Source organism: Heterocephalus glaber, unplaced genomic scaffold (genome assembly GCF_053883595.1).
Source record: "Heterocephalus glaber isolate CG9 unplaced genomic scaffold, H.glaber_assembly_v1.0 deba00000122, whole genome shotgun sequence".
Taxonomy (NCBI): Eukaryota; Metazoa; Chordata; class Mammalia; order Rodentia; family Bathyergidae; genus Heterocephalus; species Heterocephalus glaber.
In genome coordinates this window covers 84,149,158-84,170,929 of record NW_028258138.1, presented here as the reverse complement: position 1 = coordinate 84,170,929, position 21,772 = coordinate 84,149,158, and the positions used below count along the sequence as shown (strand labels likewise).

Genomic DNA, 21,772 nt, shown 5'->3' with positions numbered 1-21,772 from the left:
CAGGAGGATTGCAAGTTTAAGACTAACCTGAACCCAACTGAAGGCAACTCAACAAGACTCTGTCTCAGAAGTTTTTAAATGTAAATAAAAAGGACTGAGATATAGCTCAGCGGCAGAGTGCCTGCCTAGCATCCCCACAGCCTGGGTTCAATCCCTAGTACCACAAAAGGCAAAAAAGGATTTTCAAAGATAATTATCACTCTCTTCCATCCATCCAGTTCCCACCTCCAAGGTGAGCTTTACTATTTTTCTTGTTTACTTTTCTAGAGCGTTTTTTAAAAATTCCTATACATGTAAGAATATTCATATTTTCCCCACTTATTATACAAGGAGGAGGATTCTTACCTACTTTTCTATACTTTACACCTAAGACATATATGGGACTTGTCCATAGTAGTGCCTAAAAGATGACTTTTCATACCCTGCAGATTATTAACTAGTCGTAACCCAATGCAGGGACATTGAGTTTCTAGTCTTGTACCTAATTAGTGTTTGAATGAACATTTTTTTTTCTTTTTGAGACAGGGTTTCACTCTGTAGTGCAGGCTAGCTTTGAACTCACTATGTAGCCCAGGCTGGCCTCAAACTCATGGCAATCCTCCTGCCTCAGCCTCCTGAGTGCTGAGATCACAGGCACGTCCCGCTACTCCCACCTGAATGAACATCTTGTATGTACATCTTTTCTTGTATATGTGAGCATGTCTCATTTCAGTTCCTGCTGCTGGAATTGCTCTGCAAAAGGACCTATGTATATTTTTAGTTTGCTTTCTGTGCACCTAGTGTCTCTCCACACCTCTGCTGATGGATTGCTATCAGATCTTCAGCTTTTTTTCCTCATCACTGGGGATTGAAGTCAAGGAGCCCTCAGCCAACATCCCTGGCCCTTCTTGTTTTATTACTCTTAAAATATGGCTAAATTGCCTGGGCTGACCTCAAACTTGCTATCCCCCTGCCTCCGACTCCTGAGTAGCTAGGCTTATAGGAGTGCACCACTGTATCTTTCAAGGGCAGATTATTTCAAGTGCTACTTAATACTTTCAGGGTCAATAACAAAATCATTTGTTTAAATTGAGAAAGAATGGGTTTCAGTTAACAGCATTTGCTGGGGATACAGAAATTCTTTGCAACCGTTTCTGCAGCTATCCACCTACAACTAGGCTTTTTTTTTTTTTACAACTATTTTTTTAAACAGAAAAAGGGGGTGGTGGTTATGCAATCAAAGCACCCAGCATACCTGGAAAGGGGCCAGGAATGACTGCAAACAGCTCCACCTACACTTTTTTGGGGGGGTGCTTAGCAAATTTGCAAGCTTAGCAGAATCTAAAAAGACCATTCAGCCTTTGTTTGAATTGCAAAATGTCAACCCCGGGAAGGGCAAGACATTAATAATTTCACAAAAAAATGTCCTAATGTGATAGGAGCTGAAATTTGATTTTGATCACTCCTGTTTAGGTGCTGAGATGGCACGGGGAGGATGTGGGGCTGCAGACTGCACCTGCCTGGGGTTCTATCTGGGGAGAAAGAGTTCCAGGAATAATGGTGGAAGTTACTTGAGCAGAAGCAACTGAGGGAGAAGAGAGGGATGGGTTGTGGTGTGCTGGCTCCTCACATGCCAGACTTTACTTATTGCATAAATCATGGGTTTGTAGAGCATCTTCATCCTTGGAACCCAACCATTTGGACATCTGCTTCTACTCCATACTGAACAATTTATGGTGTTATGGACAGAACATTTGTGTCCTCACAAAACCACATGTTGCCCTCATAATGAGATTAGTGGCCTTAGTGGCCTTAGAAGAAAGGGAAGAGGAAGCTGAGGCAGGAGGGTCAAAAGTTTGAGCCCAGCCTAGGCAACATCAAATTAACAAAACCTTGTCTCAAAAAAGAAAAAGAGGTTGGGATGGAGCTCCGTGCAAAGGCCCTGGATTCAATCCCCAGGATGGAGGAATCTCTGTCCTCAAGCTCATAGAGGAAGAGCCATGCAAGGGTTCAAGAAAAGATGACATCTGCAAGCCAAGAAGAAATGGCACCAGGAACTGAATTGACTGGCACCTCAACCTCAGAATTCCCAGCTGCTGTCGTCAGGGTTTGCAAGGGAATACATTTAATACAGGACACATGATTTATCGGGGTAGTCACCTAAAAAAGTCCAATGCAGAGGAGTGCAAGAGATCTGGCTGGAGAGCTGAGGACTCCAGCCGAGGGCCTGGACCCCACGCCGCTATCCCGAACAAGTCAGCCGAAGGCCCAGAGCTCACTGCAACATCTCGTGCAGGTCTGCGTCGGGGATCTGCACCGGGAAGCCCCAGAGCCCATTGATGGCGGCCAGAAAGTCTGCGCCTGCATGGTGAAGGGTCTATGCCACCAGCTGCGGGATCTGCATGGAGCAGGAAGCAACGCTCATGGCGAAGACCAGGGCTCCCCTGAGAACAGCAGCCGTTCCCAGCGACAACGAGGCCCCGAGCTCCTCTGACGAAAAGAACAGCCGAGTTCGTATCAGGAAAATCAACAGCAATGATCTTCCCTCCACTTCTCCTTTTATGCCTTAGGCAGCAATCCTCAGGTGGGTCTTCCACGCCCAGAACCACGCTGACTCCATTCAGCCGGGCAGTGTAAATCGCTCCTTAATTAACCCGCCACACCAGCCTACCAAACTGTGAGAAATAAACTTTCGTTATTTAAGCCGCTCACTCAGTCTATAGTGTTTTGTGCAGCAGCCCAAGCCAGCCAAGACAATGTGCAGTATCTGCAGTTTCCACAGGCTCATAAAGTCCATCCAGAAGGAGTCGTCCTAGTAATTGTCCTTGGGCCTAACTGTAGCCAACATATCGTCCGTGTAATTCCTGCACAGTGTAAAAATAATGAATTCTGCCTGTAATCCCAGTACTCGGGAGGCAAAGGTGGGAAGATCGCCACAAATTCAAAGCCAGACTATGCTACATAGTGACTTTAAGGCCAGCCTGGACCACATATTGAGACCCTGTGTCAAAATTTAAAAACCACTTTATTCTCTATTTTTAAACAGATACATAAAATTGTGCCTATTTATAGGGTTTTGGGATATTTTGATACCGTGTACAATCCATAATGTTTAAATCACCTTAAATATATCCATTTAAACATTTCTTTCTCCTTTCATCTAGCTTTTTGCTATATTCATTATTGTCACCTCTAGTCATCCTATCATACAATTGCACACCGGAACTTCCTGCTCCTGTCTCGCCAACCCAACACCCATTCATCCACTCCCTGTCCTGCCCTCCTGCTCCGCCAGGCTCCGGAAACCACCGTTCTACCCTAAGCTTCTATGAGATCTACTTTTTTATATTCTGCCTACTAGTGAGATCATACAGCATTGTTCTGTGCCTGGTTTATTTCACTTAATGATCTCCAGGTTTATCTACGTTGTCCCAAATGAGAGGATTTCAAACTTTTAATGGCTGAATAGTACTCCATGGTGTATATGTACCACATTTTCATCTTTGATTCAACAGTTGATGGACATTTTGGTAGTTTCCATCTCTTAGGTGCTGTGAATAATGCTACAATGAGCACAGGAGTGCACCTGTCTCTTTGACGTACTGATTCCATTTGCTCGGGGAATATACCTAGGAGTGAGACGGCTCGGTCGTATATTTAAATTTTTAAAGAGCCTCCATACTGTTTTCCATAACAGCTATACTACATATCATAGTGGCAGGATTCCCTTCACACTGGTCAGCTGTTGGTATCTTCTGACAATGGCTATTCTAGTTAGAGGGAGGTGATAGCTCATGGTTTGGATTCCCATTTCTATGATGATTACTGAAGTTGGGGATTTTTTCATATACCTGTTCATTGTATGTTTTCTTGGGGAAATTGTCTGTTTAGGTCTATTGCTTTTGTTTTTGTTTTTGTTTAACTTAGAGACAGGGTCTCACTATGTTGCCCAAGCTGGACTCAAACTTCTAGGCTCATGCCATCCTCCTGCTTCAGCCTCTCAAGTAACTGGGACTATAGGTCCAAGCCACTATGCCTGGCTTGATTCCCATTTTTAATTGTGGTGGTGTTCTTTGTTATGGTGGTGATGATTCTTGTTTGACTTCTGGTTTGGAAACTGAGTTTTTCCAATTCCAAATATATTCTGGATATTTTTAAAAATTAATTTTATTGGTACATTTTAGGTGTACAATATAATGACATTCATCATTGGAAATTTGCACCTTTACATAATCTCTCTTGGTTCTTATTTTTTCCCCCTTCCCCTGCCCTCCCTTCAACCCCTCCATCCCTCCCCATTTACAAAGACTTTGTTTCCATCTTTTCATTTTCTCATATTAGTTCCATTCCCTTCTTTCCTTTCCCCTACCCCTCCCACTTCCTTCCCCTTTGCCCCTTTTCTTCCTATTTCACATTATCTATTATACCTTTTAGTCCTTATTTACCCTTTCAGTTTCTCACACTAGAGAAACTATTCAGTATTTACACGTGTGTCCTATTTATTTCGCTTAAGAGTATCACCTCAATGTGCATCCATTTAGCTATAAATATTCTGGATATTAATCTCTTGTCAGAAGGAAGTATATCCTCCCATTCTGTAGGCTTGTTTTATTTTTTCCAGTGCTCAAGATTGAACTCAAGGCTTCCTTCATACCAGGCAAGAAAACTCTATCACTGAGTTATATCTCCAACTCTTTTCTGTTCAGTCTTGATTTTTATTCTGGTGCTAGGAAGAAAGTTCTCCAACATTGACCTATAAAAACAGACCCAAAGCTTTTTACTTTGATGTACTTCCATTTGTCTTTTCTATTGTTTCTTCTCCTTTTGATATTTTGTAAAACAAAACAAAATTTTGCTCATTAGAATATCCTGACACATTTCCCTTACATTTTCTTCGAGTAGACTCACAGTTTAAAGTCTCACATGTAAGTCTTTAATCTATTTGAGTTGATTTTGCAACTGGTGAAGGATAGAGATACAGTTTCATTCTTCTGCATATGGATGTCCAGTTTTCCTAGCATCATTTATTGAAAAGAATGAAAGAATGTTCTTTCTCTAACACACATTGTTAGCACTTTTCTGTAACACTGGTTTGCTTATATGTACAATGATGCCTCAGTTCAGGAATGCTTTTGTTTGCAAATAATTTGTTTCACAAACATTGTTTGGAAATATTTTGTTTTTATTTTCAGGTGCTGCATCAGGTGACAAATATGACCATGGCCATCTTTCCCACACAAACACAAATGTGGCCATCTTTTCTGAAAATGTAGAACAAATTAAGCTTGTGAACCAAGGTACCACTTACAAGGATTCACTGCCAAGCTCTCTATTCTAGTGCACTGGTGTATGCATCTGTATTTATGCCAATACCATGCTGTTCTGATCACTACAGCTTTGTTGTATATTTTGAAGTCAGATAGCGTAATGCCTCCTGCTTTGCTCTTTTTGCTCAAGATTTGACTTGGCTATTCTGTTGTTATTGTTGTCATCATTACTGTTTTGTGGTTCCATATAAACTTTAGAATTTTTTTCTAGCTCTGTGAAAAATGTCATTGGTATTTTGATAGGGGTTGCACAAGTCTGTGTACTGCTTTAGGTCATTTTAACAACACTGGTGCTTTCAATCCATGAACATGGATGTTTTCCCATGTTTGTGTGCATCCTCTTTCCTTTCCTTCATGGGTGTTTCATAGTTTCTGTTACAAAGGCCTTTGCCTGCTTGGTTACATTTGTCCCTAGGGTTTTACTGTGCTATTGTTTCTGCTTTTGTGTCTACTGTAAATGGGGTCCTTGTATCCTGAAACACTGCTGAATCCATCTATGAGTTCTAATAGTTTTCTGCTGAAGTCTTTGGGGTTTTCTATGAGATCATGTCATCTGCAAACAGTAACAACCTGACTTCTTTTCTCATTTGCTTACACTTTATTTCTTGCTTTATGTTATTGCTCTGGCTGGGACTTTCAGGACAGTGTTAATAGAAACGTTAAAAGTGGGCATCCTTGTCCTGTTCCAGATATTAGAGAAAAGGCTTTCACTTCCCTCTGTCAATGTCACATTAGCTGCAGATGTTTAATATATGGCCTTTCTTAGGTCAAGGTATGCGCCTCTGATGCCTCATTTGCATACACCTCATTTACATATGCCTCATTTGCATTTGCATCTCCTATACCTCATTTCTTCAGCATTCTTATCGTGAGAGGATATTCAATGTTGTCAGATGCCTTTTCTGCATCTTTTGAGGTCATCACATGGTTTTTCTCCATTGTGTTTATGTGATGTATCATATTTATTGATTTACATATATTGAACAATCCTTGTATTTCTAGAAAGAATCCCACTTGTTCATGATGAATAATGCTTTCAAGTAGGTTTGGATGAAGTTCTCAACTATTTTTAGTTGAGTTTTTTGTTTTCATATGAGATATGTGAATGCTTTATGCACCATGTTTACAATATTACATCATTCTGAATTTGTCTTCATAGTGATTCTTGCTGGGTGTGGTGGCACACGCCTGTAATCCCAGTGTTGGGGAGGCTGAGGCAGGATGACTGCAGATTTGAGGCCAGCCTGAACTACATAGTGAGACCCTGTCTCAAAATAAACAAATACAGTGATGCTTACCAATGAATTTTATACCTCACAGTGTTTTATTAATGTCTATTTTCTTTTAGTTCAAAGAAGTAAGCAGAAACATACTTGAGCAGTCAAAGGGTTAGGTGCATTACATATCTTTTCTTTTTTTGTAGCCTAGGCAATAGCCATAGGGATATAAATGACCTTCTGTAGAAGCTGATAAGGAAACTAAGGAGCACTCATCAGCAGTCGAGAGCATATTAACAAAGGGACACAAGAGTGCATTGGGCTACTGTAGTGCAAATGTCCAGGACAGAACTAAAAATTCAGTTCAATACTAAGCAAATACTAGAACTTGGTCATACTTCTACTTCCCAAAGCGCTCCCTCAAGTTGTATTACATACTATTCTAAGTGACAAGGTGCTAAGTGAAGTTATTCACAGACACAATGGTTGTACAGTACTTTTTCAATTTGCAATTTAGGTTTCAGGTTCTTCCATGAAGAATTAACTGCACAGAAATTCTATAAATTATATTTAACAATTTAGCCATGAGGGTTTACAACAAAGAGACAAATGCTGCCATCCAAATTATTAATTATAGTTTAACAATAATCTCAACACCAGCAGCCACTGTAGATACTATGTCTCATTTGTAGTCTCCTTTTCTTTATGGTTCATGAACTCATCAGGGGCTCAGGAAACAATGTTTAGACAGCACATGTCAACTTTAAAAATTCTCACACAGGACAACTGCAGCAGCTATTCCAAATGCCTGTTTTAAATTAAAGCACTCATTAAAAAAAATTAATACCTGGGAACTTTAAGTAAAATTCTACTACTGACTTTGTAAGTGTGAAATTTTAAGAATGGGTATTTTAAAAATCTGGTTTGCCTTCTCTTCTCCAGAAGAGAAAAGGAGACTGACTATAAACTACATCAACACTTAAGTGAACTGCACTATGCCCTTCTGGCTAGAAAGTTACCTCTTTTTTTTTCTCCTAAAAGGAAGGCCATTTCTTTTCTTTCTTTTCATTCTTTTCCTAACATCCAAAGCTTGATTTATAAGAACTACAAACAACACTATTTTTGGAAGTTTATAGAAAAATTCTTAGAAAAAATAACTTCAGACATTAGTCACACTGTTGAAATAGTCAGCCAATATGAACAATCTGGTCTTTAGTAAAAAATAGACTTCTTCGTAGCAAATGCCTCCCTCCGTGACAACAGCCATTAAGAGCCAGTTAGCTAAAGCGGCGGGTGCTTTAGCAGCTTTCCTGAACACCTCTCACCCACGTTTCGGGAGCACCAAGTTTGCCAGGGCGGAGGCACAGCCGACCCTAGGTGTACAGAGGGGCGGAGAAAACCCAGCCCGACGCCTCGCTCGAGAGGTCACAGGTGCCCGACTGCAGGCACAGGGAGGCTTTGTCCTCTTCCGGGTCACAAGGCGCAGAGCTGTAGCCACCGGTGTACCCAGACTGAGGTAATGCGGCCCGGCCAATAAATGCGATTAACCTGTGCTGTAGCTTCAAGTGCTGAGTTTGCGCCCGGGAGGGGGATCCACCCCTTCCTGAATACGAAGCTGCCTTCTCTCCCGGTCCTCTTCATCTGCATAAACCAAGCACAGATCAGAAGTACCCAAAGGTTGCATGTGGGCTCCCAGGAGCCGCGTGCTGTTTAATCAAATGCCACTTGGGGGCTAAATCTGAGCCAGCAGTAAAGGGGCATTTCTTGAGCATTAACTCAAAAAGACGTAGTTTTCTTTTCTTGGAGAAGAGGGGCTTCGATGGCTTGCTGTAAATTCTGCGGGGAGCACCCAGCGTCCGTGCCCTCTGTCACAAAGAGGGCTCCCGATGGCCCGGGGAGCGCTGTCCCCCTCGTGCCCCAGCCTGCACCTCTTCCAGCTGTACTTTCTGTCCTGATCCAGTAAGCACTGGGTCTCCGGATCGGTCCAGAGTGGGAGTCTCTTGTTCCTGGAGTGACACATGGATCATAATCTGTCTCAATGCTTGTTTCAACAAGTTGAGGGATTTCGGTAGCACAATTTTGGCTTCTCCTTGAAAGACTTTCAAAGAAGGGCTTTAACCCCAGCCGTGTGGCAACGTTTTCTCTTAAGGGGCTGCTTTGCTGCTGGCGAGCTGAGTCCCCCAGACTGACGTTTTCCTCTTTGACAGACAAACATCTGTTGGATTTCAGGCCCACACTTTCACCATGGCCTCCTCCCTCGTGGCTGAAAAGATTCTGACACCTGCCTTTGAAGAAATCCCCCACTTCCCCCCCGCCCCCCCACTTTATCCATGGATTACAAGATCTTCCTCCAACCAGAGAAATAATTCTCTGGATGCATCTCAAAGCTGGTGCCGGGGTCCCTGGCAGCCCCATCCTCTTCCCAGCCCAGCCAGAGCTGCCTGCATGGGGTGCAGGCACAGGGCAGGGACAGGTGGTCACTGCACAGCCCCTCAACATTGCCGGAGAGACGGGCCTGACACAGATACCTCGTGTTCTCCCCTCTTCTGTTTGGGAGTCTTTCTCTCCTTCGTTTCTAAGGATAGCTCTTCTGTGTGCATAGCTTTGCTGTGTACAGTGTTATTGTTTGGGAGTTGTTATTTTTGTTCTTTCCTTTTCAGCGCTGTAGAAAAAAAATCTGATGCGCCTCTCTCCTGGCTCATTAGGTCCTGCAGATGGGCAAATGGGTCGCATTTAGGTGTTATTTTACCCCTTTCTCTTGCTGTGAGAATCTGCTCTTGATGATTCATCTTTAGAGCTTGATGATGGTGTCTTGGCATAGACTCTGACCTCCTTGTATCTGGATGTTTGTATACTTCTCTAGGTTTTGGACTTGAATGGTTTAAGAAGCACCAAGCAGATCTATAGAGCACTCTTCTGGATGTGTCTGGATGTATCATGGGGTGTGACTTTGGGAATTATATTTGGTCCGTGGTCCCTTCCTTTCTGACAATCTTCTCCTGTGCTCTGCATCCCGGCTGGCATGAAGAAAGCAGCTTTGCTCTACCATACATTTCCACTGTGATGTTCCTGCCTTGGAGCCAGCTGACCATGGACTAAACCTCTGAAACTGTAAGCCACAATAAACCTCTCCTCCATTAAGTTTCAAGTATCGGGTATTTTATCCCAGCAACAGGAAAGCTAATACATTCTTAATTCCCTCAAACATTACCCACCACACACACACACAAAAGAACCATACTAAAGCAAAGCTAGACATATCTATGCATAACATAATCCCCTGCTGACTAGCCCACAGAGTTGGTCATGTGGGATAGACCTTCAGTTCCATGATACACATTCCTTCTGCATGCCAAAAAAATATATAAAGAGGTAAACTCAAGGGACAGATAACTTGGAAAAAAATAAAGAGTATCAATAACACTATTAGGGAAGTATCTTCAGTTTAATATAAACTTAACGACAGATCAGGTTTTAAAAGGTACAGAAAATATATAGTGTGCTACCCTTTTAGTAACAGATTATATATATACATATGTCAAGTACGCATGTACTATTCTATATATACTTCTAGACATATGCATATATATTTAATCTTATATATTTTCATAAATAAGCTCTCAAACCCTTCCTAAAATACTAACAAAAGTGATTACTGATTAAAATAAGCCTGTAGGGACTGGCATGGAAAAATACTTTTCTATGTACAGTGCACCTTTTGGTATTGTTCTAGTTTTGTTTGCTTATTTTTGTTTTGTGTGGTATTTGGATTAAACCTAGGCTTTTGCACGGGGCTATATCCCCAGCCCCTTTTTATATTTTTTTAATTTTGAGACACCATTTCACTAAGTTTCCCAGGCTGGGCTTGTATGTGTGATCTTTCTGCCTCAGCCTTCCAGAGTTCTGGGATTATAAGCATGTACAATCATGCCCTACATGTATTTTAAACCATATGAGCTAAATGTGTTTATTATACTCTTAAAAGGAAACTTTCCACAATAACTGAGACATAAAAGGTATATAAGATTTGAGAAGAACTTCAGAGATCACCTAAAACAGTTTCCTTATTTTAAAAAAGAAAATGAGAGGCTGGGGATTTAGCTCAGTGGTTTCACCACCTGCTGCGCAAGCATCAAGGACCAGAGTTCGATCCCCAGTACCAAAAAAAAAAAGAAAATGAGAGCGTATAAGCACCAAACTGTCTAAATGAGTAGCAAAGATAGTTTAATAGAATATATAGGTCTTGATTGGTGCTGTGTACCCATTTGCTGATCTCCCCCTTTATAGCTCTCTGTCTTGTATTTTCTATACCACTGCACAGCATTTGGTCCATAGCTGCTTTGTTCATTTGTTTAACAATGTATTGATTGCTCACTAAGTGCTAAGCATACTGCTAGGTCTCCTGAATGAAGAACTATCTATTGGAATATTGTGAGTGGAGGTACCAAATTTCAATCCTTGTTCTAAGCATGGAGTAAAATGTCAGTAAAGCTTCTAATCCATTCACCTATCCAACTTGGTACTCTTATTTTGAATTTCCTTTCTGCTGCTGTTTGAACATAGCCTCCAAGAATTCATGTGTTGGAGACTCACTCGTAGATTCATGTTATTTGGAAGTGGAACACTGGGCAAGTAATTGGGATCAGATGAGGTCATGAGAGTAGGGCCTCCATAGTGGCACTGGTGACTTTATAAGAAGAGGAAGTGAAACCTGAGCTTAGCATACTTCCTGTCTCACCATGTGACACCTTCTGCCATGTTATGATGGAGCAAGAAAGTCATTGCCAGAAGCTAAACCTGTCCCAGCTCCTTGCTATTGGACTTCCTACCCTCCAGAATCATGAACCAGTTAAACCTCTATCCTTTATAAATTACCTAGGCTCTGATATTCAGTTATAGCAACAGAAGACAGACTAAGACACTCTTGGGCACAATTCCTCTTGAGTTAGGACATACACCATTGGTGCTGTGGGCTGTGCTTTGTATATACAGGCGTTAGAGGTACAAGATGGCTGACCATCGAGCCTGCTGTTAGGTAAACAGAGACTCTTTTGGCCTATCTTCTGTTAATTCCCCTAACCTCTGGGTGGAGTCATTCTGGGTTTTCAGGGACCTTTAGAAAAGATTCTGTATCCTTGTACTCTGTCTCCTGTTGCTGTCAACAGATTGCCCTGTCTCAGCATCCTGAAGGCAGGCGCCATTTGTCTGTTTATATTCCTCACACTGCTACAGGGCCCAGCATGCTCGACGCTACCTGAACTGAAGAGGGCATGTCTAGGGCCCAGCACACACTTTTCTTACAATCCAGAGGTATGTGTTGCCGTGTGTTTCACATTACAGGGAATTTGGTTTGATTTCTAGTCTTGCTTTAATGTTTCTGACTCCCAGCTATAAATCCTGCAGCTTCCTTTTTCAACTACAACCTTTCCTCTACCCTTCTTGGAAACACCCTTTAACCCCAGCCCCATGGTAACTAGGTGTTTTCTCGGTTTTGAGATGAAATTCAGCGAGTCAATTTGTGCTCCTCAAGGGTTTCCTCCGTAACACTGGATGCCAGCCTGGCCCTTGGCCCTGGGAGGTTATGCTCCCAGGCTCAGGGTTCCCAGAAACCCAGTGTGCAGCACAATGAGGTGAAGAGTTGTGCTTGACAGTCACATGCCTGCCTTCATCCTAGCTGCATCACGCACCTGCTCTGCACCGCGAAACTGAGTAAGTCACTAAAGCACTCTGAGCTTTGTTTTCCTTATTTGTAAATTTAGAATAACAATGCTCACCTCATAACACTGTGGGGAGTTAAAATACTGGATGTGAGAGTTTCTGGCATTGAGAAGCTACTCTGAATACATCCCTGTCTCTTCCACAAAGTGATTTATGTATTAATGAAGAAATTGCCAGGTCCTTCCCCAGCAGTGGTCCTTACCTTATTCACAGAACCTGTACTTCTGGTTGCTGAAGACAGCGCAAGCGGGGTCTCTTAGGAGCCTGCCTTAGCCTGTCCCTAGCCTTTCATTTCAGAACAGTGTGCTCTCAAGGTGTGGCAGCGTGTTCTACCAAAGCCACATCTAGGTGTGCCAGTGACAGAGGAGCCTAAGGCAGGGCCCTCTTAGTAAGCCCAAGAGGCCCTCAGATGACAAGGCAAGGTCTCTGGTTACCCTCTAACAACAGTATGCACATAGTTGGAGTACGTGTCCCACAAGAAAACACACGTGAGGTGTGGTCCATCGTATGGCAATGTGGAGAGTGAAAGCTGTATGAAGTGGGGCCACCAGAAGGCGATCAGGTCACTGAGGGCACTGCCCTCAGAATGATTAATGTAGTTCTTGAGGACTCTGGATATTTCTCAGGGCAATGGATTGTTATAAAGTAGGATGATCATCACACTTGGTCCCCTCTGCATGCAGCTGGCCCCCTTCCTGGTTCTCTGCCATGTTGTACCACAAAAAGGAGGCCCTCCCCAGAGGCCTGGACAGTATGGACTGCTAGCTCCCAAACTGTGGGATAAATCAATTTCTGTTCTTTATAAGGCACCCAGCCTGAGCTATTTGTTTTATTTTGTTTTGTTTTTGGTATTGGGGGTTGAACTCAGGTCCTTGCGCTTGCGCAGCAGGTGTCGAAACCACTGAGCTAAATCCCCCGCCCTGAGCTATTTGTTATAGCAACAGAAAATACTAATGGACTATCTGTTAGGAAATATAGGATACACTGGGCTCGGGATGTAGCTCAGAGATAGAGCCCTGGCCTAGCATGCACAGGGTACTAGGTCTCAGCACCAGGGCTGCAAAAAAGAAAAAGAAATAACTATTACACATGGTAGAAAGTGTGTAGAGAAAATTCGATGGCAATTTAATAAGGAAAAATTAATTCCAATGAAAGACTATAAAAAATGAGCCCATTAATTCAGTTAATAGAAATTTATCATAGATATCTCTGCACAAAGTATTACACCAGACAACAGAGGTGCAAAAATTCAAATTTTCTTACTTGTGAAATGTTAAGAATGTAGGGGAGACAGCACAGAATAAAACCCTTGCAGTATAATTGGTAGAAATGGTTTTTAGTGATATGTTCAGTGTGCTTGGGAGGCAGAGAGCAAAAGTGACTTACAGCTTATACCAGGTCAGGAAAGAAATAATGCTTGAGGTGGGATTGGAAGAGGAGGTAATCATATGCAGACGACAAAGAAGGCCATAAGGAGTTAACCTTTTCCTTCCAAAACTGGGAGAACTGGGCCAGGCAGCAGTGAGGAGCAGCTAGGAATTAAGGAACTATGTAACAAAAGAAATTAAGGACTGGGGATTTAGCTCAGTGGTTTCATCACCTGCTGCACAAGTGCAAGGACTGGAGTTTGATCCCCGGTACAAAAAAAAAAAAAGAAAAGCATGAGGTGAAGTCGTTTTCACTGTTGAATGAGTGAGTACAAAGACTTAGTGAAGTGGATTCAGTTGAGTGTGTTGAGACTAAAGACAGGGAAAAACATTAAAGATTTTCAAAGCAGGACTTAACACGGTTAGAACTTTGAATTAAGATTAATCTTACAGTTTTGTACAGTTGTACAGTGTAGCTTGGATTAGGACACACTACAATCAAGGAGGGCAATTAGGAAACCATTAAAACAGTGAGGTGAGGGCTGGGGATTTAGCTCAATGGTTTCGCCGCCTGCTGCGCAAGCACAAGGACCCAAGTTCGATCCCCGGTACCAAAAACAAAACAAAAAACCCCAAAAAAAACCCCAGCGAGGTGAGAGACAATGAGTGCAAACAGAAAAAGGAGGAATGGAAGGGATAGGGAAGAAGTACTATGGGCCTGACTGGATTGATATTGGCAACCTGCTTGTCAGAGAATGTGTACCCGTAACAGAAATAACAGACGTAAGAGGTAACACCTGGGAGAAACAAAGAAATTCTGTTTGGACTCACTCATTGTGAGAATTATTAAGACAGGGAGAGCAAGAAAAGGAAAAGAATATGTAAAAAGAATTGAGATGTGTTACGTCCATATACCAGCTCCCCATGATGAATGTAATCATTATGTACTGCAAACATGCACTGATAAAAATTTTAAACTGTAACAGCACAGCATTATTAAGACAGTAATTTCTGTAGATTGTTGGAAACCACAGACCAGCTGGGCCACATGGTTAATGGGAAGTGAGAAAGCAGAGGCAGCAAATATGACTATTGTTTGAACTTTGGCAGTGAAGGAAAAGTGTGCACGAGGAAAGTGGTTGGGGATTTCCACCGATGATGGGGAGACTGCACTTGTTTGTAGTTTGTCAGGGAAAATGCAGAGACTTCAAGACTGGAGGGGAAAAGGGAAAAGGAATGATGGAGAAAGGTCACGGTATTAGAGGTACTGATAGAAGGGTTCACTCTGGAAAGATATGAAATATTTCTGTGACAGCAACTTGCAGGCACAGTAAATAAAAAATCTGATTCTGGGCTGGGAGCTCAGTGGTAGAGTGCAGTTCAGCAAGCACGAGGCCCTGGGTTCAATCCCCAGCACTACCGAATTTCACACGCTCTCACTATGTTCCTGTGTTTTATCTGACGTTTTACAGACCCTTGGCAGTTAAACCAGAGTCTCATTGGCTTGCAACGTGGCCTATTCAGAAAGGGACACTTACGTGACTGAATAGGGTGGAAGCTGTGTAACTGCTTTCACTGGTGTTCCTGCTGCAGTGAGCTGTTTATCCAACTACTGCAGATTTCACACCACGGTACTCTGTGACTGGCTCTTCAAAACACCTCTTTAATTTGAATAGAGGTTGATTTTTATAGACCTTTTAAAAGTCACTAATAACACAACAAAGCCTTGAGAAAAAAAACTAAGAAAGGAGCTTCATGACCTTAGACTAGGAGATTGATTAGACTCAAAAAATCACCAACCATAAAGGGCAAATAAAAATGTGATAATTGGGACTAAAAAACAATTACAAAAATTTGTTCATCAAATAAACTGGGTGTAGGGGAGCATTCCTGTAATCCCAGCACTTGGAACTTGGGAACTACATAACAAATTAAAAGCCAGCCAGGACTACATAACAAGACCCTCAAAAATGAACAAAACAAAATAAGACACTAATAAAACAGTTAAAAGGCAAGCCACAGGAAAAAAAAAAAAAGAAAATAGGTGTGATGACATACACCTGTAATACCAACACTCAGGAAGGGATTACAAGTTTGAAGCCAGCCTGGGCTACATAGTGAGTTCAAGACCAGCCTCAACTACTAAGTGAGACCCTGTCTCCAAAAGACAAAAATATTTTTTAAAAGGGTGAAAGAAGATACAATAATATATAAATTATAAAGCGATCATGCCCTGAATATACAAATAATTTCTACAAATCAATCAGAAAGCTAGCTTGATAATAAAATGGTCTAATAGCATGAACGGACATTTTATAGACTATCATTTTAACATTTCTTTAGTCATCAAAGGAATCTCCACAGTAAGAAATTTCTATACACCTATCAAAAAGGTATAGGACGAAGAGGAAAAAAACCACCACCAAGTGTAGGCAAAGATTTAGAGTAATCAGAACTCTCATACACAATTGATGGCAGTATAAATTGGTATAACCACCTTGGAACACAGCTATCTACTAAAGTTAAACAAATGCATACCCTCTGACCCAGCAGTTCCAATCTTATGTATATTCACCTAAGAAACAGCTGGATTCTGTCCAAATGTCCTACTGTAAAGTGAATGAATACAATGGGATATAATTTACAAGGTATCACTCCAGTGAGAATGCCATGCCACAGGCATACAATATAAAATATAATGAAGCCAGAGATGAGTTCATGCTGTAAGATTCCATTTATATAAAGTTCAGAAGCCAGGTGTGAGCCTATAATCCCAGCATTTGGGAAGTTGAGACAGGAGGATCATCATGAGTTTGAGGCCAGCCTGGGCTACATAGTGAATTCAAGGCCCGCCTGAAGTGCATATCAAGACCCTGTCTCAAAAAAAATTTTTTTAATGAAAATAATACAGTTCAGAAGCAAGCAAAGCTCATCTATTCTGTTAGAGAGAAGAACAGTGGTTACACTCGTTGTGGTATACTGATACGGTGCGGTGTGGCAACCGGAAGGGAGCACAGCGAGATTTTTCATGTATAGATAATGTTATTTTTCTTGACCTGATAGTGGTCGCACAGGTGCATTTAGTTCGTGAAAATTTATTTTATTGTACAATTATTATTTGCACTTTCTGTATGTATACTTGAGGATTTTTTTCAGTGAGGTCCCAAGTCTGTTTTATGTGTGAACAAGAAAAAATTTATTTTGCCATTTTTCTCTGATTCATCTATTTATTCAAATTATTTATGCTTCTCACTAGTTTCTTCCAGAGCTCCAACTGTCCAGTTTTCTACATCTTGAAATGTTTTAGTGATTTCTACACAGAAGAATCTTACACCAAGTTCTGGGCTTTGCAGTCCTCCCAGTTTTGGGGGTATTTTGGGGGTTTTTTGGTGGGGATCAAACTCAGGACCTTGCGCTTGGAGGCAGGCCAGAACCACTGAGCTAAATCCCCAGCCCAGTCCTCCCAGTTTTTATAACACATAGCTTGTCTTCCTAAAATTTTATAAGACTAGTGAACCATCAAATAAAAACATCTATGTAGTTTTGACTCCATGACCCAAAAGAAAGCCCAATGCTATGACAACTATGGACCTCCTCAGTTTTGTTGGTGTCTTGGGGACTTTGGGCAACACGCTCTAGGCTTCTGGTCTCCCTGAGGCCATCAGGACATCACATCTAGTTCTAGAGAAAATAATGCTATCATGGAGCAAGACAGGGGATGAGAATTCTTTTTTGGATTGGGGTGGTCACTTCCTTATTCCCAAGCTATTCATTTAGAAGAAATAACAATATAGAAGGACCTTCAGTACAGACATCTGGATGACGGGGAAATGCAAATAAGCTTTTAAAAAATAAGTTTAATATCACAGATTCTTGATTTTAAAAATATGTTGCTGGCTCACAGAATGCAAATTTGATTGGAATTACATTTCACCCAAAATGTGATTTGAAGAGAAATGACATTGTAAATGATGTTCTATTTCTAATTCAAGAATGTAGTGTGTCTATTTATTGTCTTGATTTTTTTATGTAAAGTTCTGAAGATGCCCGCCTCAGGGTCTGCCTGTTTGTTATTAGGTTAATTTCTAAGTAAAGACAGATGGATTCCTGGAACTCAGCTCTCCCAAAGGAGCCCAAGTGAGTGAAGAGAAGATACTTTTTCCTTTTTAAATTATGCATTCTCTAGTATAAATCAGGAAGGAACAGGTTCTTCCAGTTAATATTACCTCCGATAAGTCTACTTTTTACAATGTTTATTGGAGGAAAGGGAAGAAGAGGAACACATGGCTGTGTCTCACCACGTTGTCTTTACCATGTGAAAATCTCAATGTGTATTGCTGATCTGTTGGTTTATTTTTGCTTTACAGTTCTGCAGTTAGGCATAGGGAGGGGGTCTTTGCTGTAGATTGATGTAGAGGGTCCCACGTTATCACATGACTCCTTAATACAAGAGTACCTCTGATACTCAGGGTCTGGCCAGACCCTAACAACCACTCTTATGATTAAATGCTTTGAGCTCCCGGGATGCACTTCTTTCTCCGCAACACTTGCTCTGTCTTGGAAACAAAAGGTAACTGAGAAATGCCACAAAGCAGAGGTTCTCAAACCTTTCAACTTAAGGCTCTTACCTCTTAAAACTTCAGGGCCCTTAATAGAAGGAAAACGTACGTCACCAGCTGGAAGGAAATACTTGCGAAAGGTGTATCTATCTGATAAAGCCCTATTACCAAAATATGCAAGGAATTCTTAAAGCTATAATCTTAAAAAAATCTCACCTGATTTTAAAATGGGCCAAAGCCCTTAACAGACACAACACCAAAGAAGATATGTGTGACCAGTATTCCTGACATGTCAACCTCATTGGATTAGGAAACACCTAGCAGATGAAAGTGTGCTCCAGGTGTGTCTGGATGGATCCCGGACAAATGGCCTCGGTACTATCTATGCACCCTCATTTTTCTGGCACTCTTCTGCTCTGCTTCCTAGCAATTGTGAACTAAGCAGCTGTGCTCCACCATGCCTTCTGCCATGATGTCTCTGCCTTGGAGCCTGCCAACCATGGACTGAGTCTCCTGAAACTTTGAGCCAAATTAAAAATTTCCTCCTTTCAGTTGTGGGTGTCAAGTATTGTGTTTCAGCCACAGGATGCTACCTAATATACCAATGACAAGTAAACATGTGAAAAGACGTTCCACATCATATGTTGCAAAGGTTAATATTATCAACTTTATTGGAGTGACAACCTCCTAGAAAACTGCGAAAGCGCACTTCTGGTGTGTGTGAAGGTGTTTCCAGAAATAAATGGCTTGTGGATACGCAAACTAGGTGGGAAAGAGCTGCCTTGAATGTAGGCGACACTGACCAAAAGGTTGGGGACCCAGATGGGACAACAAAACGGAAGAGGGAGATGCCTGCATGTGCACCCCAGCTGCACTTACTGAGCAGGTGCACTGTTTGCTGCTGCCATCACCTGTGGGCATCGGACTCCAGACTCTTCAACCTTTGAACACAGAGCTGCTCCAGTGACACCCCAGAGGGCTTCCAAAGCTACCCCCCCCATCTTGGTCTAAGGCTGCATCAGTGGTCCTTGATGTTCTGAGGCTTCCAGCTTCCAGGACTGAGAAGCTACTAATTTCCCTGGCTCTCTACCCTACAGCCAGCCACCGTGGAACTATCCAGCTCTGGCCGCGTAAGCCAATCATACATCCCCCCTTACATATGCATTCTATTGTCTTTGTTCCTCCGGAGGACCCTAATACACGTATTATCATGGAAATGCAAATTTTAAAACAACCACTATGTACATATTAGAATGGCCAAAATCTAGAATGCTCACACCACCAAATGCAGGCAGGATATGGAGCTGATAGGAATGTAAAGTAGCACAGCCACTTTGGAAGACTACTTGGCAGTTTCTAACAAAACTAAGCATGTTGTTACCATACAACCCAGCTCTCATGCTCCTGGGTAATTTACTTAAAGGAGTTGAAAACTTAAAGTTCACACGAAAACCTACACACAGATGTTTATAGCAGCTTTACTTGTAATTGCCAAAACTTGGAGGCAACCAAGATGTCTTTCAGTAGGTCTCCAGCACTAAGAAGAAAGGAGCCATCAAGCTATGAAAAGACAGAGTAGGAACCAGCCTACGAGCTTGAACCTGACCAAGGAGTGACAAGGATAAAAAAGGAAAGACACAGAATTGGGTTAAAATCTGGAAGGCCATGAGGCTCTTGTCCACCTTCGACATAGAGCCCTGAGTGACTGGCGCACCTCGGCTTTGTTCACTAAGACCTGGCCCCAAGCAATTAGAGTTGAGCAGGATTCATCTGTCTGCCTCCCTCCATGGCACTTGTCCGGGTAAACAACAGAATCTCAGGTGTTCTTACTTCTCCCTGCAGCGTGTCAGCATGCTTACACATCCTCGTTCTTCTTTGTGCTCACAGAGGAGGCCAATTAGGGCTCAATCTTCCTGTTCTCCTGCAGCAGAGGAAACTTACATGCAGACTACTAAGTAAAAGCAGCTCACCCAAAAAGGATATTTACTATGTGATTCCAACTCCATGATATTCTGGAAAAGGTAAAATCGTGGAGACAGCAAAAAGGGGTTAGGGAGGAGGGAGAGACGACTAGTAGAGCACAGAGGGCACTGAAAATACTCTGTATGATAGTGTAATAATGGGTACATGGAGTTATACATATATCCTGACCCATAGAGATAAGTATAACCCCAACATATGAGGTGTGATCAAAATAGACGTGTGTTTAAATTATTTAAAAAATTATTACAGTAGGAGACACATTGCTATTAACCACTCCCCCACCCCCAAAACCTCCTCCTCGTGTTTGGGTCCCTGAGGAGCTGCGGCCAGGAGAATGAGGGCTGCTGGAACGCACGGTCAGTGTGGCAGCCCAGGACGGAAGAGCTCCGTGGCCCGAGACTGCAAGGCTCCAGGCTTCCCCACCCCACATGGCTGAGGGGCCCAGTAGTACCAGCCCAGATCCGCCTCTGCCACCTCCACGCCTGACTCTAGGATAATTCTTACCTGTTACCACCCCTTGCTGCCCTGTCTGGTCCCAGGGTCTCCAAACTCATCCTTTGCCATTTTAAAAAAATTCTTTTATTGGTACATTTTAGGTATACAATACGTTTACATTTACCATTGGGTACTTGTACCTGTACATGATGTATTTTGGTTATTGTTTCCCCCATTACCTGTGTGCCCTTTGCCATCTTGGACCTCGGGTACTGTTTCCATCCCTGATTCCAAACCTAGCCCTGGGGAATCCAGATGTGGAATTAGAAAGGTTCAGCAGTCTTCTCACTCCAATCCCAAGCCTTCTTTGGTCACAGGCACTGTATGGGCCTCTTGAGGTGTTGTGGCTACCTGAAGGAGCTGTGGGTCTGGGTCCCCTTCCCCAGCTAAGCCTTCACTTCCTGCAAGAGCTGCCAGAGCCCAGCTTAGCGCGGAACTTCCTGCCCTACAGGGAGCAATGCCACGCCTGCCCAGGTGGAGTCTCACTTAATACCATCAGCCCGTGCTTTGGCTGCAGGAGTGCTACAGGTGAACCCTGTGAGTGGACCCTGTCCCATTCCCTTCCTCGGATCAAGCAGCACCCCAAGTCAGGCTGGTCACTGCGGGTGGTCAAAGTTTTGGAGGACAGGCCCAGGGACTTGTCTGGGACTTGGCTGCTGCTTCCTGTCCTGTCCCATCACAGGCTCTTCCCTAGGTCGCTGTCCTCCCTCACCTGGCTCTTGCACCTTCACTCTCCTGCCCCTCAACCCAGTTGCTCCGCCACACTGTGACTGCTGCTGCCCCCAGCTCAGCCTCTCAGGCCTCGTCTCTCCTGCACCGTGCCCCCCTGGAGGAACTCTGCCCTTTGCACCCTCTGCCGCTGGCCGCAGCCCCCAGACACTCCAGGCCATCCCTTGGCCTCTGGCAGGGAACTCTAGGAGCAGCTAGAGGAAGTCTACACATGTGGAGAGAAGGAAGTGGGCCAGTCTGACATTCAGGTGCATCTCCCTTCCACAGCTGGGGTCCCAGCCCTGGCTTAGTACCACACAGGGAAACATCCGGGGCTGACCCCTCTGGCCATTTCTGCCATCACTGCTCCTAAATTCACTGTAAGGTTTGACGAACTGGCCTCTGGCGTGACCACAGGA

At 42.8% G+C, this 21,772-nt stretch overlaps 1 pseudogene; it reads right to left on the bottom strand.

The window, feature by feature from the left end:
* Positions 1 to 6,193: 6,193 nt before the first annotated feature.
* LOC147830550 (suppressor of cytokine signaling 5-like) lies at positions 6,194 to 8,938 on the bottom strand (annotated as a pseudogene).
* Positions 8,939 to 21,772: the final 12,834 nt, after the last annotated feature.